The sequence below is a fragment of the Miniopterus schreibersii genome (genome assembly GCF_964146895.1).
Source record: "Miniopterus schreibersii genome assembly, chromosome: X".
Classification (NCBI taxonomy): domain Eukaryota; kingdom Metazoa; phylum Chordata; class Mammalia; order Chiroptera; family Miniopteridae; genus Miniopterus; species Miniopterus schreibersii.
The window spans coordinates 13,539,406-13,562,535 of record NC_138104.1 but is presented as its reverse complement, the minus strand read 5'-3'; the positions used below and the strand labels follow the sequence as shown (position 1 = coordinate 13,562,535).

Genomic DNA, 23,130 nt, shown 5'->3' with positions numbered 1-23,130 from the left:
GAAAATTTCAAAGGTAGAAAGAAAAATCAACTGGAAAACAATGACCCAAGCATTTATTCTAAGAAAGGAGAAGAGCAAAGTAAACTCAAAGAAAAGGAAGAAAATAATAATTATGAGAGCTGAAATCAATTAAACAGGAACACACATTCAATAGGAAGCAATAACTGATTATTTGTATAGGCTAATAAAATCGATAAGCCCCTGATGGGGACTGATCAAGAAGAAAATACAGAAGACCTGAATAACCAATATCAAGGATGAAAAAGATGACATCGCTACAGTTCCTACAGACATAAAACATCATAAGAGGATATTACAAACAATTCTGTCAATACATTTGAAAATTTCAATGAAATTGACAAATTCATAGAACTTACAATAATAAACCCAAGGAAAAATAGAAACTAAATAGTTTCTAAAGAACCCTATTGCACAATAAAAATTATTCCCACAAAGAAGATCAGTCTCAGATGACTTGCCTTGTAAATATACCAATCATTTAAGGAAGAAAAACTGCCAGTCTTGAATCAACTTTTCCAGAGAACAGAAAAAGAGGAAACACTTAACAACGTGTTTAATGAGGCCAGCAAAACCTTGATATAAAATTCTGACAAGGATATTATTAAAAAAACAAAACAGGCCAATCTCACTCATGACCATGGATGCAAAAATCCTAAGCAAAATACAACAAATCTAGCATCGCATGACATAAAGTAATATACTGACCAATTTGTGTGTATTTTAGGAATGTAAAATTGTTTTAACATTTGCACATCAATCAATGTAATCATGACATATATATGGAATAAAAGAGAAAAAGCATATGATCATCTCAATAGATAAATAAGTATTTAATGAAATACTAAGCATCTATTCATGATAAAAATTTATAGCAAACTAAGACTAGAAGGTACTTTAATCTGATAAACATTAGCTATAAAGACCCACAACAAACATCATCATCATTATTATTTTTGCAAACATCATTGTTAATAGACATGTTGAAATCGTTTTCTGTTATTGAAACCGAGAAAAGATGACTAAGATAATTTCTATACAACATTCTACAGGTCCTAGCCAGTGCAATAATATAAGAAAAAGGAAAAAAATGTATAAAATTGACAAGGAATGAATAAAAACCATCATGTTCAGACAGTACGATTGAGCATGTACAAACAGCAAAAGAAAGATTATTAGAATATGTGAATTTAGCAAGATCTCTAGATATTAAGCAAATATATATTTAAAAAGTTATGGCTTCTGGTCAAGATGATGGAGTAGTTAAATGTGGTACACACATCCTCCCATGACCACATCAAAATTACAATTGAACTACAGGACAGCCATCATTCAGAACTGCCTGAAACTTAGCTGAAGGTAACTCCTAGAACTAAGACTATAAAGGAGAGAAGCCTCGTTGAGTTAGGTAGGAGGGCTGGAGATGAGGAAAGGGCAGGTCCCACACTTATTTGTGGCAGATAAAAATCTGGAGGGATATCTCAGCTGCGGAGGTTACCCCTGAAAAGCAAGGGGTCCAGGCCCCACACCAGGTTCCTCAGCCTAGGGTTCCAGTGTTAGGAAGAGATGTCCCCATAACTTCTGCCTGTGAAAACCAGCAGGGACTGTATAGCTGAGTGAATCGGAGGCTGCTGGAGTCACAGGTGTTCCCCTTAAAGGGTTTGCACAAAGGCGCCAGCACTGGGGCAGCAGCTCAAGAGGCACCAGGGACATATAGGGAGGAACTGAACTGTCTGGCTTTTGGGTAAGGGCTGGAGGGGCAGCTTCCTTCCAAATAGAAGTGCTGACAGAAGCCATTGCTTCTTTGCTGAACCTTCCCACTGCAGGCACAGGAGGGTGCCGTATCGGAGTCTTCATCAACCTGGCTAACACTGTTCTGTCTACCCTGGTGATTCCCTGAAAGCCCCACCCACCCAACTTGTGGGCCCACTCAAGTTGCTTCCAGTGGCTTTTCCATACAGCCAGTATTGGCTCATGCTTTGGACTCTCCTAAAATCTCTCAAAGGCTCACAAATCCTAAACAAGCAGCATCTGGCCTCGGCATGCCCAGTACCTCTTGCTAAGTGGCCCCAGGCCCAGCACTAGTGGCAGCCAGCCTGAGTTCACAGCTTGGCTTTTTGCTGGCACCTCCAAGCCAAGTACAAGTAGCAGCCACCTGCAGATAGCTTTGCAGCTCATGCCGGGAGGCCCCCGGCAGGACACAGGTGGCAGCAGACCGTGGCCTGCACCTCCCGAGAGTCTCCAGAGCCAGAGCACCTGGTGGAGAGTTTCAGACCACACCGGTCTACAAGAGTTACACTGAAAAACTGAACAGTTACGAGGGAAATTAGAGAAGACCTGGATCAATGGAAAGCTATACCAAGTTCATGAACTGAAAAATTCAACATTAAAGATGTCAATTGTTCTCAAATTGTTCTGCAGATCAATGCAACCTCAATCAACATCTCAGCAGGTGTCATGTGTGTATGTTTGTACATGTGTGTAAATATTGATCAGTTAAAGAAAGAAGCAGAATAAGTGGGAAGATGTACTCTAGCTAACAGCAAGGCTTACTGTGAAGCTATGTTAACTTAGACACTGGGTATTGGCACATGGGCAATAGACCAATGAGGATAAATAAGCCCCTAAACCATATAAGGATGCTTGATTTATGGAAAAGGTGGCACTGCAGGCAAGTGGCGAGTGACTGCTGTTTGAAATTAAATGGTTATGGGCAACCAAATATCCATTAGAAAAAACTTCCTCTCTACCTCACCCCCTATACCACATATACCTACAAAACTTCTAAAATGCAACAGAAGAAAACTTTTTCTGATCTTAGAGTAGGAGAACACTTCTTAAGCCATACATGAAAATGTTAACCATAAAGGCAAAAAATAATAAATTGGACTACATCATAATTAAGAGCTTCTTATCAAAAGACAAAGAAAAAACATGCTATAAGTGGTAGGATATGCTCCCAGCACATATAACTGAAAAATAGTTTGTATCCAGAATACACAAAGAACTTCCTCAGACCAAGAAGAAAAAGACACCTGACCTAACAGAAAAATGGGCAAGAGACCAGAAGAGATACTTTAAAAGCAGGATATCCAAATGCACAAAAACATAAGAAAACATGCTTAACACCATTACTTATGAGGAAGATATAAAATAAAGTAACAATAAAATACCACTCTGCACCTGCAAGAATGGCTAACATCTAAAATATTGACAGTAATAAGTTTTGGTGAACACGTGCAGTAACAGAAAATCTCATACACTATAGGTTGACTGTGTAAATCGGTACAACCACTTTTGAAAATTCTTGAGCATTTTCTGCTAAAGTTTGCTCTATGTATATACCCTGCAGCTCAGTGATTCCACTTCTCAGTATTTATTCAACAGAAGTACAAGCAAGCAAATGTTCACGTAAAGCTCTGTGTAAAAGTGTTCATAGCAGAATTAGATGCAATAGCTAAAAAATGGAAACACCTCCAATACCATCAACAGTAGAATAGATAATTAATTGTGGTAATGTTGCAAAGAAATAGCATATCACAATGTAAATTGATGGTCTATAGTAACATGCCATAATATGGAAAAATCCTTCACCCCCAAAATAATGTTGAGTGAAAGAATTCAGATGGAAAATTATACATATGGTAAGATTCCATTATTAAAATTTTCAGAAAGCAGGCAAGTATTAGAAGTTAGGATAATTACCTGGGGAGGAAAGATGGAGGAAGTAATAATTAGGGAGGGGCACAAAGGAGGATTTTGTGGGTTAGTAGCCTATATTTTGACTTCAGTGGTGGTTAACAGGTGTTTCATACTTGGATAATTCACTGAACCATGAATTCACTTATGACTTTTGTGCTTTTCTGAATATGTTGTATTTTAATAAAATGTTAAGAAATTAAACATAATGACCAAAAGAACAGAAACAGAATATATAATTTCCTAATCAGAAGAGGGGAAGAAAAATGATTGAATACAGCTCAGTAAATCAAAGAAAAAGCAGAAAGGGGAAAAAAGTCAAAGAAAACACCCCACAAATGATGATTATAAGATATAAATCCAACATGTCAGTAATCCCAGTGAATAAAAACAAATTGAATTTGCAATTTAAAAGAGAGAGACTCTGCAATGGAGTGAAAAAGAAAATCTAGATACATTCCTTTTTCTTTCTTTCTTTTAATCCTCACCTGAAGATATATTTTCCATTGCTTTTCAGAGAGTGGAAGGGGGAGAGAGAGAGAGAGGGAGAGAAATATTGATGTGAAAGAGACACATCAATTGGCTGCCATCCCCACGTGCCCCTCCAGGGCTGGGAATCAAACCTGCAACTGAGGTATGAGCCCTTGGCTGGAATTGAACCCGGGACCCTTCCGTCGGAGGGCCAATGCTCTGCCCACTGAGTCAAATCAGCCAGGGCAATCTAGTCACATTCTTTGTGTTAATGAGATTTGCTGAAACATACCGAAAAGTTAGTAGTAAAAGGAAAAGGGCATTCTAGAAAACTACTAACCCACAGGAACTTGGTGTAGCTATAACATTATCAGACAAAATAGTTTTCAAGGCATAAAGCATTATTATGGATAAAAAGTCATTATATAATGATAAGAGGAATAATTCACCAGGAAGATGTAACAGTTCAGACCCTGTAAGAAAATGGAGCTTCAATATATCTAAAGCAAAAACTGACAGACTGGTACTAAGACAAATTATAAATTTCACAGTTATAAGAAGATAAAAAAATTAGGGAGGATATAGAAAATCTGAATGGTAGAATTAACAACTTTAATATAATGGATATATAAAGAACCCCAAAGCTATGACTATACAATATATATATTTTTTTAAATTTTAATTTTTTCAATTATAGTTTACATTCAATATTATTTTGTATTAGTTTTAGGTGTACATGGAATACATATTCTTTAAAAAATTTTTTATTTTATTTATTTTTTTAAATTTTAATTTTAAAAAATTTTTATTTATTTATTTTTAAAAATATTACAAATGTCCCTTTTTCTCCCCAATGACCCATTCCACCCTGTCCCACCCCCCTCCCCAGTCCCTCTCCCCACCATTGTCCATGTCTTTGGGTTGTGCATATATGCATATACATTCTTTGGTAGAATATATATTCTTTTAAAACACACACAATACCCACAAAATTGACGAACAATAGATCACAAGGCAAGGCTCAACAAATGGCAAAGATTCTGCATCATACAGATTACGCTCTTTCAGCAAAATGCACTAAAATCAGAAATCATAAACAAAGAGCCAAAGGAAAACATGCAGAGAAGTGTTCTTAAAAATAATTCATGTGTTACAAAATCAACATCCGGAAATCAATGGCATTCTTATACACCAACAATGAACTTTCGGAAAGATAAACTAAAAAATCAATACCATTTACCACTGCAACTAAAAAAATAAGATACCAAGGAATAAACTTAACCAAGGGTGTAAAAGACCTGTACTTGGAAAACTACGTGACACTGAAAAAAGAAACAGAGGAAGATTTAAACAAGTGGAAGAATATACCATGCTCATGGATTAGAAAAATTAGTATCATTAAAATGTCCATACTACCCAAAGCAATTTATAAATTCAATGCAATTCCTATTAAAATACCAACAGCATATTTCACAGACTTAGAACAAACATTTTAAAAATTTATATAGAACCAAAAGAACCCCAAATAGCTGCAGCCATCTTGAGAAAAAAGAACAGAGTGGGAGGGATCACATTACGGGATTTCAAACTGTACTACAAAGCCATTGTAATCAAAACGGCCTGCTATTGGCACAACAACAGGCATATAGATCAATGGAACAGAACAGAGACCCAAGACATTATGGTCAGTTAATATTTGACAAAGGAGGCAAGAACATACAATGGAGTAAAGACAGTCTCTTCAATAAGTGGTGCTGGGAAAATTGGACAGGTACATGCAAAGGAATGAAACTAGAGCACCAACTTTCACCACACACAAAAATAAACTCAAAATGGATAAAAGACTTGAATGTAAGTCACGAAATCATAAAAATCCTGGAAGAAAACATAGGCAGTAAAGTGACAGACATCCCACGTAGTGGACTTTTCACTGATACATCTCCTAGGGCAAGAGAAACAAAAGAAAAAATAAACATATGGGACTACATCAAACTGAAAAGCTTCTTGCACAGCAAAAGAAAACAGCCTCAAAACACAAAGGAACCCCATGGTCTGGGAAAACATATTTGCCAAGGATGAATCTGATAAGGGGCTAATTTCCAAAGTGTACAAAGAACTCATACTACTCAGCAAGAGGAAGACAAACAACCCAATTGAGAAATGGGCAACGGACCTGAATAGACACTTCGCCAAAGAGGACATATGAATGGCCAAGAGACACATGAGAAAATGCTCAATGTTGCTAATCATCAGAGAGATGGAAATTAAAACCACAATGAGGTGTCACCTCACACCTGTCAGAATGGCTCCATCAACAAATCAACAAACAACTCCTGCTGGTGAGGGTGTGGAGAAAGGGGATCCCTAGTACACTGCTGGTGGGAATGCAGACTGGTGCAGCCACTATGGAAAACAGTACGGAGCGCCCTCAAAAAGTTAAAAATGGAGCAGTCTTTTGATCCAGTGATTCCACTCCTAGGAATGTATCCTAAGAATCCTGAAACACTAATCAGAAAGAATATATGTACCCCGATGCTCATAGCAGCGCAGTTTACAATAGCTAAGATCTGGAAACAGCCCAAGTGCCCATCAGCAGATGATGGATGAAAAGCTGTGGGACATTCACACCATGGAATACTACACAGCTGTATAAAAGAGGATCTCGTACCCTTTAGGACAGTATGGATGGACCTGGAGAATATTATGGTGAGTGAAATAAGCCAGGCAGCGAAAGACAAACATCACATGATCTCACTTATATGTGGAATCTAAAGAACTTAATAAACTGATGAACAGAATAGATTCAATGACATGGAAGCATAGATGAGACTGATGAATGTCAGAGGGAGGGAGGAGGGCGGGTGGGTGGAGGGGGAGAGAGTAACCAAAGAATTTATATGCATCTATGCACAACCCAAGGACACGGACAATGGTGGGGAGAGGGACTGGGGAGGGGGTGGGACAGGGTGGAACAGGTCATTGGGGAGAAAAAGGGACATCTGTAATATTTTAAACAAAAATAAAATTAAAAAAAAATAATTCATATGTTACATAACACTTATATTGGAAATTAGGAACTGAATAACAATGAAAATACTATTTATAAAAACTTGTGGGTACAGTCTTAAACACAGTCAGTAGAAAAGAACAAAAATTGAAATTTAATGAACAAAGTATCCAACTCAAGGAGTTAGAAAAAGACTGCATATAATTAGGAGGAAGGAAACAATAGGGTAAGAGCAGAAGTTAATGAAGTCAGAAACAGAGAAACAATAGAGAAGATCAAGACAACCAAGCTTCGTGTCTTTGACACGAATAATAAAATAGAGAAACCTCTGGCAAGGTAGAACAAGAAAAAAAGAAAGGAAACAATACAAATAAACATTAAAGATTAAAATATAAAAATAAATGAGAGTACTATGGACAACTTTATGCCAGTAAGTTTGAAACCTTAGAAAAAGTATACAGTTTTCAAGGGGGGAAAAAATGGACTTGAGAAGAAATAGCCTGAGCACACACTGAAGACATGGCATGGCCCAGATGATTTTATGGATGTATTTTGCCAAATTTCCAAGAAACAGGTAATCTTTATTTTAAGCTATAGCAGAGTTTAGGAAAAGAGAGAGGTCTTCCTGAATCATTTTATGAGACTACTATAATTTACTTCCAAAATGGGGTAAGAAAAGGAAAAGGGACTCTATTTTAGGCCAATATCATTTATAGAGATGGCTGCAAAAATCTCCAATAAATATCTGGAAATCAAATTAGCAATGTACACACACACAAATACAGAAATTACAACTATGTAGGCATGAATGCTAGGATTTTTTAACGTTGGAAAATCTATTATTGTAATTCACCATTGAATACTAATCCACTTCACTTTAATCTCATTTCATAATGGATTAAAGACTAATTATCATCTTATGTACCAAAAGAATAGTATATAAAATTTAGTTCCTATTTATGATAGAGCCTCTTAGCAAAATAGGACTAGAAGAGAACTTACTGAATATGTTAAAGGTGATTTATCAAAATCCTAAAGTAAGCATCATACTTAGTAATAATATAATAGAGACAATCCCCTTAAAGACAGAAGTACTTCAATGAACTACTGCTTCTAATACAATGTTGTACTGGAGATCTTAGCTATGGCAATAAAACAACCAAAAGCATAAAATACGTAATACCTGGTAAGAAAGAGGCAAAATAGAATATACTGGTAAACCATGAAAACTAGAAGAGAGGAGAGCAAGGTTGGTGGTTACAAGATCAACAGAAAAAAAAAAAAATCAATAGTGTGCTTATATATATATCAGGGACAGCTAAATAAGAACATGTAATTTAACCAAAATCTCATTCACAAGAATAAATCTAGCAAAAGAAGTTCAACATTCTTTCATATAAGATTTTAAAAACCTTTTTAATGGAAGAAGACCTACAAAGAATCAATGGAGAGATATACTGTGTTCATGCTCACAAGCCTCAATATCATTAGAATGTCAATTTTCCTCTACTAGTTCTGTAAATTCAATGTAGCTCTTGTCGATATCTCAGCATTTTTCATAGAGCTTGAAAACCTGATCCTAATATCCATATGGATCAGAAAAGACTAAGAATAGCCAGAAACGTTTTAAAGAAGCATATTCATTGGTGTGGGTGGGTGTGGGTGTGTGTCCTAACTTAAATGTGCAATGTTCATCAAAATGCACATATATACATGTTTTATGTTTTTGGTTGTTTTATTGCGATAGTTAAGATCTCCAATACAACATTGAATTAGAAGCAGTAGTTCATTGAAGTACTTCTGTCTTTAAGGGGATTGTCTCTATTATATTATTACTAAGTATGATGCTTACTTTAGGAAAATGAATATATAAATTTTGTTGTATTCATACGGTATAAAAAAAAAATGGATGTCAACTTGCATAAAGTAGCCACACATGCCTCAGTATGTATAAACCTTAGAAACATGATGATTAAGGAAGAAAGTAAATTATTCATATGAAATTTAAACACATGCAGAATATATTTTTACAGGTATACACTTATTTATAAAAGTCTAACAATATGTACACGAATGATTAAATTTAGGATAGTTTCTGCTGCAGGGAAGGGAGGGGAATGGGACCACAGGGACTTCATTTGTATTTGTTAATTTCTGAAGCTAGGTTGTGGGTTTCTAGTTGTTCATTATGTTATTTTATATGCCTGAAATATTTAATAATAACTTACAAGAGAAAAGAAATGAAAGAATCAGTATGAAACAACTGTCTCTAGAGACAGCTCTACTGAATAAATAAGTGGAGATATGGCTTAACCTACCTCTTGCTCTCCTCAACTCAAAGCCCTCCCCAGATACAAGCCACAACCACTCATCTGATATACAGATTCAGCACCGCAAGTATCCAGGTGGGAAGCAATATTCTCATGAGTAAGAGAACCTTTGAAGAAATAAATTACTACCCATGGAGAAGCAGATCTTACACAATAAGCATTCCTCATTGTGAAATGCATCAATTGTATCCAGTTCCAAATGGAGTGTTTGGACTGATGCTAAGATGGGTGTGGGGGAAGGACTAACAGAAAGCAGGTGCTGGCAATGGTATAATTTATAAACATGATAGAAAGGATATTTGCTCTAATATATTGGTGTCACGAATAGCTCTATTCTATGTGTAATGTTTTCTATCAGGTTGAAAATATATTAACATTACAGGCTATACAATATGACAAAAGAATTCTAAAATACAAACATTTCTCCTGTGCAAATGTATTGGAAAAGAACATGAAAAATATAGTCAGACACTTTAAAGTTCTATTGAGACATTTCATTTTTAATAAGTTTCTTTATGCGTGTCAACAGTGAACAACACTTGTATAAATTGAACTAGGATACAACTGAACACTTCTTTGTTGCATGCTGACAAAGAACAATTTGATTAAACAGTAAATCCTTCAGAGCCTCCCCGAGAGCCATTTCTCTGAGATATACTTTTTAGACAAAAGTTCCCAGTAAACTCTGTTATTCTTGGCATTTGGGCTGTGCCCAATATTCCACATTGGTAATAATGGGCACCCAAAATCTGAAATCGGGATATCGCTTAGTTTCCAAAACGTACATTTATGTAAAATTTTCAATAATGCAATATGACATTCTAAACAAGGAAAGGACATCTTCAATGTAAAAATTCATTAAAAAATTGAGAAATCATTACAGGTCCACTTGTCCGGCAGCTAGCAGAATCAGTTAAAAATCAAAGGGAAGCGGGCTGCGAGCATGAAGATAATGAACTGGCAATGAATGAACCTTAATGGAGACCTTCTGTTTGTTAGATTGTAACACACATTTTTTCAACTTTAACAAAATGTATTGATTTTCCTCCACTGTCTCTGGCCCAGCTTTGGACGAGCTTTCTGGGTTCGCCTGGCCTTGATTCTGGGCTGCTGCCTCCTTTCTGCCTCTTCAGCTTTCGAGCCTCCTGGAAAATCCTAATGCACAGAGCCTTCTGGGTCCCCCAGCAACGAAGGGCTTTTCAGCAGCGCAGGGAGGAAAAGGTGGACTCAATCCCCAGCTCCTTGTACATCTTCTCAAAGACATTGCAGTTGGTCTTAGGGACGCTTTTGAGCATCTGTATCCTCTGGTCAGTGCTCATCAGCAGACAGCGCTTGTGGGCTCTGTCTTTTCAATGTTTCTGCATGTGTTCTTCATAGCTGCAGATCTGACAGTCAAGGCAACACTTCAAGCCTCCAGGGAGCTGGTGTCCTCAAGGGTTTGCCACGACCTTGTTAGTCGACTGCTCTTGCTTGATTTTTAGCTCCCCTTTCTGGTTGGCTCTTTCCAAAGACAAGAGTCTTCTCATGACATCATCAACCTTCTCAATTCCAGGGATGTCCTGGTAATCTTTGAGCAGGGTGGAAGGGGGAGGGTCATGATCTTGGCTGGGCAGGATTGGTCTCTGGATGGCATATCTGCATTCGGCCAAGGGGATGAGACCTTGAGGAGGTGAGGGAAGGATCTGGTTGTCCGAGGGAAACCAGGCACACCCTTCGCAGGTAGCCCAAGCACTGGGGCCTGGGTCTGAATGGAACTCAGTGCCCTCAATGCCGCTCTCAGCATGGTGACTTCTATAAACACAATTTTTGTTCGGGAAACTATGAGAATTTTAAAATTGTTTTGTGTAATTAATGTGGGAAATAAGAGTAAAGAAAAAAAGTAAGTTGATTTGGCAATATGGGCAGTGTCAACTTCCCAGCACTGCTTAAGGGCTGGAAAAGTTTTTACAGTGTATACCAGACTCTTCACCAAAGTCAAGCAATGAATCAACTAAGAGTAATAAGCATTATTAAGAACAAAAGCCTGTTTGTCAGTATTGGTTTTTCATATATTTGAATCATTTTTATTTTACTACTTTAAGCTCCTTCCATTGCTCAGTGGTAGGCATTCTACTTCAGAGTGGGACTATTATAAATAACTGTTCACTGTATAGAACATATGCTCATGCAAGCATGTGTGCAAACAGGCACGTGCATACATGCACGCATATGTGCTTTTCTGTCTCTATTTCTCTGAAAAGCAGCTAGAAAAATATTAGTTAATAATGTACCTATTTTATTGCATAGAATTAACTTCAATACCACCTCCACCCAATTTTTACAAGTATCTTGCTGTGACAAAGATTTGGTTTTACTGTGGCTGTATATCACATTTTCTTTGTTTGACGTGTATTAGTGTCTTCCTCATTTTAACATAGGAAATTTATGATGTCAGGTAGCTCAGTTGGTTAGAGTGTCATCCTGATAGGCCAATGTTGTAGGTTCAATCCCTGGTCAAGGCACATACAACAAGCAACCAATGAGTGCATAAGTCAGTGGAACAACAAATTGATTCCTCTCTCTCTCTCAAATCAATAAAGTAAAATAAAATTCTTTAAAAAATGAAGACCTATCACATAAGCATAACACTTGTCCCCTCAGTGACATAAGCATAACAACTTATTCCCTCAGCCCCAGCGTTGCCATGGGCTTCAATATATTTTAGTTCTCTTAACATAATACATTGGAACAACAATTGGGTTGAAGAGATTACAAAATGTCAGCTACTTCTTTCTGTACAAATGGCAACACACAAGCAGCAGCAACAATAGCAAGAACAACATGCTCCATCCTATAAAGATCATGAGATGAGTCTCAAATTACTGATGGATAAGAGGAAAAATCTGAAGGAATCTAGTATTTGAAGATCAGGAGTTGAACTGACTTTCAGCTTAATGTTTCATGAATCATGCTTATCACATGGCCTTGGATTTTCTTTGTAAAATGGTGAACTGTTCTTTGGTGAATTTGAACAACCTGACAAGACAGAAAATACCATGTCTGGCTTACAACCTTTGAATCTGATAAAATAGTCAGCTGGCTTTTTTTTTTTTTTTCCAATATCTTGAACCTTCCCTTTTGAATAAATCCTTTTTCTTTTCTGGTCAAATAAAATATTCTCCCATAACACCAGAGGTCATATTTTGCTTATTTAGCTCGGTGATCAGAAGCTGGAAGCATTGAGGCTTAGGTGGTCCTCTACTCATTTATGGCTCCAGAATTCAAGACTGTGTCTCAAGTCTTTGATCATGAACCCAACACACTCGCCTATCCGATAGTATCCCCACTTGCCAAAGAATGCTGAAATCCAGATACTTGTCTCACAGATCCTTTTCACTTGATCCAATAGGTACCAGATTATAAGGGTAAAACCATCACCATAAGGGAGAAAATATTAACTTTGTAAACTCCTGACCTTCCATTTGTGGTAGGCCATGTGCTCTGGACTAATTGTTTAGTTGTGAGAAAGTTTATATTGGTGTATCCACAGCTTTTTACTTAGATTTTCTTATTACCATTGCTATCTATTTAGTCTGTGACCACATAAAAAGGCAAGCCTAACTGGCTCATCAAGGTATCAAACTCATGTCCTTGACCTGAAACAGTGTTCTCATTTTAAAAACTATATACAACTACTACTGGAACAATTATTACTACATTCTGGCTCAGAGGGGCTACTTAAGAGATATTTATTGGTAAGTTGGGAAGCTGTTCTTTATATACAAAAAGTTTAGCATTCTTTTTGGTATGATTTGGCATAATGTTTTACCAGGAAGAACTTTCTCTCTTTTCTCTGACTGATATTAGACTTGTTTTCCCTCCTTGAAAAAATTCTGACATTACCTCTCTTCTCCCCCAAATGAATTTCGTTAATCCCCCTGATGTACATCTAAAACTCCTGCACAGTGTTTTTCTAAGGCATTACACCTCCAAGTTTAGCACATGAAGGTCTGTGTGCCCCGAAGCACGACAAATGACGGATTAAGAGATCTTCAAAGATACATTCAAGCTCCAAAGCACATCTGATAGCATACTTCAGTGGCGAAGTCAAAGTTGTTTGTTGGAAGGACACTTCATGCAGACTGAAAAATTTATTGTGAATGAAAAGGAGCTTACAGATATGTTTCTCCCTCATTCAGCGCTCTTACTAAGGCCTCTCCAGCTTTAGAAAATGAAGTCAAATTGGAGTCTGTGTGACACACAATGCTGGCAGGCATCAGGCAGCCCTCTGCTTCTGTGGTTGGCTCCTGCATCCTTAATGCAGAAGGTGTGCTCCAGGCATTCCAGAGGCCTGGAAAGCAGCTCACAGGGAGCTGCTCGCATATCTACAAAGCTGCCATCACTGCCCAGCGGACCATGCACCTACGGTTTATTTTTGCCCCTATAAATAAATATGCCAAGGAGAAAAGAAATGTAAAGAATCCGGAGTCGACAAAATCCTCTGCATGATGAAGACAAAGGCATACACATGGCCTTACATATCATCTGCATGCACAAGTCAGTGCCATTTAATATTCAGTTTATTTAATTTATAATTTTACTCTACGGCAATCACAAAATTGTTTAAAAGGCTGTATGGGTATTAGTGTCATCTGAACTTTAAGAGACATATTTTATATGTTCCCCCAAAGCTGCCATATGCACTGTTCTGAGGACAAATAATGGAATAAAGAATTTGACTCCATGCCTATCCCTGTCCGCAGTGTCAACACTCCAGTGAGGTCGCATGGCACTGCAGGAAAGCCAGAGGTAGGCGGTGTATTAATCTAGACATATTCAGACAAAGTTGAAGTACTTGACTTACTTTCGGTTTCACAAATATCGTATTTCAACTCAGCTAGGTCACCAGCACCTTAAACTTAACATACTTATAACCTACCTTTTAGTCTCCCTATATAATCTTTTCTTTTTTACCCTGTTTCACTATTTTTGTTGCTACCACAATAACGTTCCTGGTTTCTACAGCTAGGAACCTTGGCCTTGTGTTTTCATTTCCTTTTTCCCCATATGCACCTGTATAGCCAGTTCTTTCAATTTTTCTGCTTTCAATTCCACCTCTGTCTCTCTCCCTTCCTCTCCCTCCTTCCCTCTCTGTCCCTCCCTCCATCCACCCATCCCTCCCTCTCTCACTTCTTTACTCTCTCACAGTATAGTAGTTAAGAGCCTGGACTCTGAAGCCCAGTACCCTGGGCTGGAATAGTAACTCAGCCATCGACCTTGGGCAAGTCACGAAAACTTTCTGTGCTTTGGCTTCCCATCTATAAAATGGGGTTGTTGTATGGATCAAATGAGTAACTATATGCAAAGTGCTTATAACAGTGCTAGTTACATAAAAGTGTGATATAAGTGTTAGCTGTTATGATCATCTTTCCAATATGCTTACCAAGGCCTTCATCTTCAGTCTCTCAAAAGCCTCCTTATTGCTTTTTTAAAAAAATCCTCACCAAAGGATATGTTTTCCATTGCCTTTGAGAGACAGTAGAAGGGAGAGAGAGAGAGAGGGAAAGAAACATCGATGTGAGAGAGACACATCAATTGGTTGTCTCCCGCACGTGCCCCAACCGGGGCCAGGAATAAAGCCTGCAACGAAGGTAAGTGCTCTTGGCTGGAATCGAACCCAAGACCCTCCAGTCTGCGGGCCGATGCTCTAACCACTGGGCCAAACAGGCTGAGGCTCCTTATTGCTTTCTCAAATGCTCTGTTCTCTCTTTCACCTTATAAACAACTAGGAGCTAGGATAATAGAATCTTAGGGCACGATAGAGTTTGTCTTCATCACGTGGAGGATTTTGTCAACTCTGGATTCTTTACATTTCTTTTCTCCTTGGCTTGAGAGAGCAGAAAAATTCATCTAGTTCAACGTCTCACTTTGACATACAAGCCCCCTACCTTTTTGATATTTTCCCCAGAGATTAGCTATTGCTTCACAAAACCAGTCAATTCTAATTCTATTTTTAGGTAACCATATGAGAAAGTAATTTGTTGATTTGAACTGAAATCTGCTCTGATCACACATTATGTGTAAAAATACTTCATAGTTTATTACAGTACATTATTGTCCACTCTTAGCCTGTCAAAATTCACACTTAGAAGAAAATATCCCTGAGTTCGAATAACCCACAATGTATATTTATCTTTTGGTTTACAGCATTAATACATAAACAATACTATCGTGTTTTATTGGTTCAATAATTGTGTTGTGGTTGTATTGCCAATAATAACCCTTCTTTTTTTTAAAAAAAAATATGTCCTTATTGATTTCAGAGAGAGGAAGGGTGAGGGAGAGAGAGAGATAGAAACATCCATGATGAGAGAGTCATTGATCTGCTGCCTCCTGCACGCCCCCTGCTGGGGATCGAGCCCGCAACCCGGGCCTGTGCCCTGACTGGGAATCGAACCGCGATCTCCTGGATCCTAGGGTGATGCTCAACTGCTGAGCCACACCCGGCCGGGCAACATTACACTCTTCTGACTTTAGCTTTCATTATTCCCCTATTTGCACCTTTGCTACCCTCAAATTTGACTACTAGCCCTGTCCTGGAATCAACCTTTTTTTCATGCATCTGGAACTCTATCATGCTTTCCCTTCCTTCTTCAATGCCCTTCCCACAGTCTGTCTCTATCTGTCCAAACGTTCCCTCAACTTACAGCTTGGATGACACCTTCTTCAGGCAACAGTCATGGGCCATGATGCTCCAAGGCAGGGATGACATCAGGCTCTTCTGTACGCTTACAGAGCTCTGTTTACAGGTCTCTTATGGCTGTTACTATGTATAACCTGTTACTGTAGCTTTTTCTATATGTGCATTTTTCTCCCTGTTATATTATAAGCTGATGAAGGCAGTAGTTGGGTCTCAATCATTTTTCTGTCTCTTACATTTCCTAACACATGATAAGCACTCAATAAAAACGTGAAATTATTTCACTAATTTGTTCAGTAAATATTTACTGAGTACCCCATGTAGCTCGGGGTATAAAAGGACCTTAGTACATGTTTAAGAAATAAATAACTGGTCGACATAAAAGCGTCTGACTGCAATTTTCAGTCTGGGTCTATATAGAAATATGTTGGCACCACTGAGGGAAATTGGGAGGCCCGGAAAAGGCAGTGATTGATTGGGATCAGAGCTGTGTTGGTTTTGGATGTATTGAATTTAAAATGCTGGCACAAGATGCAGAATGATAGATGTTTACGAAGCTGGCACATTGCAAGCTCCATGCAAGGTGCTGTTGTAGATACCAAAAGAAGGCAGGAAAGGGGATAGTGTTAATTCTTAGGCACTTGGCTGAGATGAACACTAAGTCAAGGGACAAGATCAAACTAGTGAAAGGGTTACCTTTTCTCATGTGTGCTTGGTAAACTCTTTTCCAAATTTTTCTGGTAGATACTAAAAAGTAAACACTTGGACTTCTATTTTCATTCTTATCTTCATTTAGCGAGGACTTCGTTCTATACAATCATTGGTTTAAAGGCCCAGAATGTGAGGATAGTTAGCTCTTGCTGAGACTTCAAAATCAGTTTTCACGAGTTACAACCTCCCAGCCACTTGCAAACTACCAATAAACACACTAGACAAAAACTCTTGCTCTTTTGGAGGAGAAAGTATTGGATTTCTTTGAGGTTTGGATTCCAGTTTTCAAGAACACCAAGAACAATCCAAAGCCAAAAGGGAGAGGCAGCTTCCTCCTACTCTATTGTCAGCCATCTCCAGAGGAAAACAATGTTCTCACACACCTTTGATTCAATCATTCCAAGAAACCAGTGTCCTTAAATCGAAAGAATATGAAATATAAATGATCAACTAGTAAGTCACAATTATGTGAAATAGTCTTTTAGAAAGTAGAAAATATCAGCTAACTTGAAAATTATAGAATGTATTCTCATATAAAAAATAAATATTTTGATCACATACATTATAAGTGAACATATTCTTTTAATCTTTTTCATTTGAACATCTAAGTCCAGGCCGATATTTACTTGGTTGGCTCTTATAAAAAAAGAACTGAAAGGCAAAACTCTTTAGTTTTTAATATATTCAACCACATTTCATTTTCCTTAATAAGCCTAAATATTAAAACAGCTTTTAAAAATGAGCATCTCAAATAAACAAATCATCTTTATCATGAAAGCTCTCTGATTTTACTTTACCTGCAGATTTAAATGATGACCCTTTTAGAGTTATCCAAACCCTGTAACTGTCAAATTCTTAACTTCCCACTTTTTAATAAAAATGATTTCCATAAAGATTAGAAATTAATCTAACCTGACTCTCAAATCTAATATATTTTAGTGCTGGAAGCTGTAAAAATTCACCTATCTAGGTTTAATAAAGAAAGTTTTTTTTTTCAATTTAAATATACATTGCATTTAATAAGCTTGCGTGATAATTTCAACAATGTTCATGGGTTCTTTAAATTACCTTCCTGCTGTGTCCAGGATACAATCCAATTTCATTTTTGAGCAACTGAGTTAAGGAAAAATTTCAAAACCACAACCTAATTTCTGAATGACAATGTAAAATTATTGGAAGTCAGCCTATCAGAATGGTTCCTATGCCTGACTTAAGAGACAAAAATAGTTTGCTTATATTTATGTAAAACTACAATATATAACTATTTGGATATATCTAAATTTTTGACTCAAATGTTTACCTTTTAGCCAAATATTTGCCATTGTGAAGATCAGCATTCCTTCCTTTTTTACTTCCTTTCAACTTTGCATCCATTCATCTACCTCACAAAACCCCTTATTTTTAGGAAATACATACTAAAGGATTTGGTGGGAAATAGGCTTGCAACTTATTCTTAAATGTTCTAGGGGAAAAATCTTTATACTGTACTTACACTTTTCTGCAAGCTTGTGATTATTTCAAAATGAAAAGATAAATGAAAGGTAAGGAGGTAGAGATGTGAAGTTGAATCAGTAACGGGAGCCAAGAGATGATTAGCAAGCTAGAAGGGAAGGTGGGATTCAAAAAGGAAACTTTTTTTCAAGTGGGAGAGACAAGATGATGTTTAAAAGCTCTTAAGAAAGATCTGGCAGAAACTTTGGAGTTACAGTGACACGTGACAGAAAGTGGGAAGAGGGGTAGGATGTAGAACACAAGTGGAGGAACTGAGCGTTGACAGGACACCTCCTCCATTGCAGCAGGAGGAAGAAAGAGAGCAAGGGTGCAGGCACCATCTGATTTTAGATTTGATGGCAGGAAATTGACAGAGTTCTCACGGGATGATTGTTTTCTCTGCGAAGCAGGAGGCAAGGTCATCCATTGAGAATGAATGGACAGTGGTGAAGTTGGGAGCTTGAGAAAAGTAGAGAAATTCTGAAAAAGTAATTGTAGAAGATGACAGAATGAGGTAACCTGAGAAATGCAGTAATAATGCTGGACAGTGTTTGAGGGCCCAGATGAGGTTGGTGACCATGAATCTGTCTTAGTACCAATCCACCCAAACTGTGATTTCCCCCCCCCCAGAAGACTTTGGTTGTTGGGTACATGCAGGGAAAAGGCTGAGTTGACATCATTCATTTGTGGAGTTTTGCCAGGGAGGCCCGATGGGGCAGGGGATTTTACGGCATTTGTAGGAGAAATTGGAATGATAGACCATTTGTATTGGAACTAGGGAGAAATATATTTTTCTGTATTTTCCCTTCAAAGAACTGGGATGTGTATATAGAAATTCTATAACCTTTTACTGATGGGGGGGAAAGCACTGAAACTATAACTTAGAAAATGTCTGAGGTGTCAACATAAATATACAGTTGAATACTCTCCAAGCTGAAAATCTTACTCTTTTCAATAAATTACAATACTGTTCTTTCGTCAGTTTATCACTTGGAATCATTAATCAGAACTTTAAAGTGCTAGAACATAATTACAGATTTCAGGTTGAGAAGGTCCAAGCTGTTAAACATCATTCGATGCTAGAGTCAAAGGACAGCTAGCTCGCAGCGCCTGAAATCTCAACAACTAGCGTATTATCCTATTACAATTCAGATACTTCCATGTCCACATGAGCAGCTCTACTTCTGTTTTATTTATTTGGGTTTTGAAGATTTAACTAGAAGTTTCTGTTACCAAAAAATATAGTTCATATACCACTGACTGGTCTAGTGAAAAGAACCCTTAGCCAGTGTGTCAGTTTCTTTCACAAATTTTAATTATAATGCTTATATTATTTTCCTCTCTAGACTTTTGGAAGAATGTGGTAATAAAGCACTAATAAAATAAATGATAAGATTACTGGAAAGCTGAAAGGAGAAACATAAGTTCAGAGTTTGAGGTACTGAGATGCTCAGGGTAAGGAAAACCTGCTTGAGGTGGCAGATGGAGGTCCTGGGCAGAATGAGGGTGCTACATGTAGAGGAGAGGAACAAGGACAGAAAAGGCCACATAGGGGAAGGCAGGGGCCTCAGAGGAGGTTATGGGTCAGTGAAGATAAACTTTGCTATTTTCATAATTTGGATGGCATCATGTCTTTGACATGGTAAAATCTAAGATGAAATAACACAACTCTGATATAGATTACATGGTTGAGCCTCCCCCCGCCCAATTCATATGTTGAAATCCTAATCCTGAATGTGATGGTATTCGGGAGCCTTTGGGAGGTGATTAGATTGTGAAAGTGGAGTCCCCATGAATTGAGATCAGTGACCTTCTCAGAAAGGCTCCAGAGAGTTCCTTCTACCTTTTTGCCATGTGAGGACAGCAAGAAGTCGGCCATCTCTGAACCAGAAAGTGGGCCCTCACCAGACACTGAATCTGCCGGTGCCTTGATCTTGGACTTCCAGCCTCCAGAACTGTGAGAAATAAATTTCTGTTGCTGGTAAGCTCCCTTTCCTGTGGGATTTTGTTATAGCAGCCCAAACAAAATAAGACAAACCCTTCCCTTGGACGTATCGCTCTAATGGGTAATAAAGATACAAGAAATGAAACTAAAGATGTTTTGCCGAGTATAGCGGTTTGAATAATATGTCCTTGTCATAACCCCTAGAACATGTGAATGTGACCTTATTTAGATAAAGGGTCTCTGCAGATGTAATTAAGTTAAGGATCTGGAGATAAGATCATACTGGATTAACCTGGTGCCCTTAAATCCAATGATAAGTGTCCTTATAAGAGACAGAAAAGGAGAGAGGCCATGTAGAGATGAAGGCATAGATTGGAGCTATGTAGTCATAAACCAAGGAATGCTGACAGCCACTAGAAGCTGGGGGAAGCAAGAAAGATTTCTCCTCTAGAGCCTCCACTGTGCTGTACACCTAAAACCAATACAAAATAATAGTGAATGTAAACTAATTGAAAAAAATAAAAAATAAAAATATGGTGTAAATATGTGGAAACACTGAAAACATAAACAATAAACCAAAGTAATCTTGATATACAGGAATAGCATGAGTTTTCACGATGGACAGACATGGCCTTGAATTCTGGATCTGCCATCTACTAGCCATGCAGCCTTGTGGAAATACTTTAATTTAACCTTAGTTTTCTAATCTGTCAAATGAGATAAGATCTCCTTAAAGGGGTTATTTTCAATAAGTGGTAAGAAAGCCTTTAGTGCACCGTTTGGCAGGTATTATTTCCCTTCCTTATCCCTTCCCTCTATGCCCTCCCTATTTCTGAAGAACACCTCTAGACTCAGGACAAATCTCATACTCACTTAGGAGCAATGGTAGGTTTCCCCCCACATAGAGCTCATAGAAAAACACCCTGAGAACAGAGCCTGAAGGAACTACTATAAAGTATGAGTGTCAGGCTCCAAATTTTCTTGGAAAAATCAATTTGAGTTCAACCCAAAAAGAAGCCTGCACTTTGGAAAATTGGCCTTTAATTTCTAGAGTATGAGTTTTCAAAGTGTTATCTGAAATTCAATAGCACTTGCACCATACTAGATGGGCTTTTTTTCAGTAAAGATAATAAAAGGGGTGAATTCTACTACTTTTGACTAGGTGGCTTTACATGTACAAGAATAGTTTTGTTTTTTTCTTAGGTCCAACAGAAAGTTTTACCTTCAAAATCACAAATAAAACAACTTTTTATTTCCTTTTGTTCTATTCTTCAAAGAACTCCGGGTGTGATCTATGGGCCCTTCTGTTATGTATGGAGTCAAGGGGCAAGAGAATTGCTGGCCAGCTTTGGGAGCAAATTCCATTTTCTAATCTCCAGTATCTTTTCCCAATATTGGAAGGACGGCTACCTAACATTTACAAATACCCTTCTGGTTTTGCTCTGCCAATTTTGTCCTTGGTAGTGTTTGCTTTTCTCGGTGGTGTCTGTATTGTCAGCCTCCGAGGACTGACGCCACATGTCCAGTAACCTAACAATGATTTTAAACCCGATTTTCTCATAATGAAACACTATTAATCTTTGGGGTATTTACTGTAATACAACACGTTGGATAATATGGAACATGATCTGCTGTTCCACTGGAATGCCAAAGCCATGCATCATTAATAAATCCACAGCTCCCATTAAGTGAGAGGCTTTTAATTAGCATACATATTTTTGTCAACATATATCAAACCAAACAGACTTTTTCCTCATCTTGTGTTACTTTTGCTGACTTGAGAGGTTGAACTATTATTGTGGTGATGTATGTTAAAGCCTGAAATGGATAAACCACTCCGAGGCATTTTCAGTATTGAAATGACAATTAGGTTTTCATCGAGCTTTCTAAGTGAAGCAATGCGATGGATGTTTATGCTCTGAAAAATAATTTCTATGACACCTTTGCACCAAGACCATAGACTGTCACCCCAGACCTGGTGTGTTTGAATTATATGGGTTTAGCTCACAGGCTACCTACTGGGGATCTAGTTGAATGTATAGATTCTTGGGCCTCATTCCAGACCTACGGAGTAAAAGTGTGAAGCTGGCACTTGGTAAGTTGCCTTCCGACAACAGCCCGGGTGATTTTCATGTGTTCACTGTGAGCCGCGGGTTCCCTGAGGATGGAGTAAGCGCTGCCCCACCCCTCTCTTCTTTCCCTGAAACCTTCGTCATCCCCTTAGTGAGAATTCCTCTCAGGGACCTCATGCCATCCTGCTGGCTGTTAAAAGATGTACAGGTGTTCCAGTGAGACTGCAAGAGTGGGAATAGGAAGGTTCTAGTCTTCATTCTGCCACTTAACTATCCATGGGACCTTTGGACAAGTTCTAATAATTCTGAGTCTTAATTTCGCCAACTGCACAGTGGTGGAAAGTAGAAAAGGGAGGGGAGGAGACAAGATTGTTGGATGAGTTCATGTCTAAGATTTCTGTCTGGATCCAACATTCTTAGATTTTATGAATGTTCCAGCTGTGAGACGAAGAGTAGCAGAGGGAAAGAGGAAAGGAAAATAAGTGGAAGTTGCTAGGTTTGCAGGCAGACCGGGGTTTAGGTCATAGCTCTGATATACTGTTTGCATCATCTTTTTAAAAAAAAAAAAAAAATCTATTGATTTCAGAGAGAGGAAGGGAGAGGGGGAGAGAGAGAGAGAGAGAGAAACATCAGTGAAAGAGTCATTGATCGGCTGCCTTCTGCACGCCCCCTGCTGGGGATTGAGCCCGCAACCCGGGCATGTGCCC

The 23,130-nt window shown here is 38.1% G+C and overlaps 1 protein-coding gene and 1 pseudogene across 2 annotated transcripts in view; both read right to left on the bottom strand.

Annotated features, from left to right (window-relative positions):
- The window catches only part of TENM1 (teneurin transmembrane protein 1), a 711,536-nt gene that overhangs the window by 177,000 nt on the left and 511,406 nt on the right, over positions 1-23,130 (bottom strand). The window lies entirely within an intron of this gene.
- LOC308551626 (small ribosomal subunit protein uS15m pseudogene) lies at positions 10,439-11,308 on the bottom strand (annotated as a pseudogene). Its single transcript has one exon. The product of its transcript is annotated as a small ribosomal subunit protein uS15m pseudogene (transcript).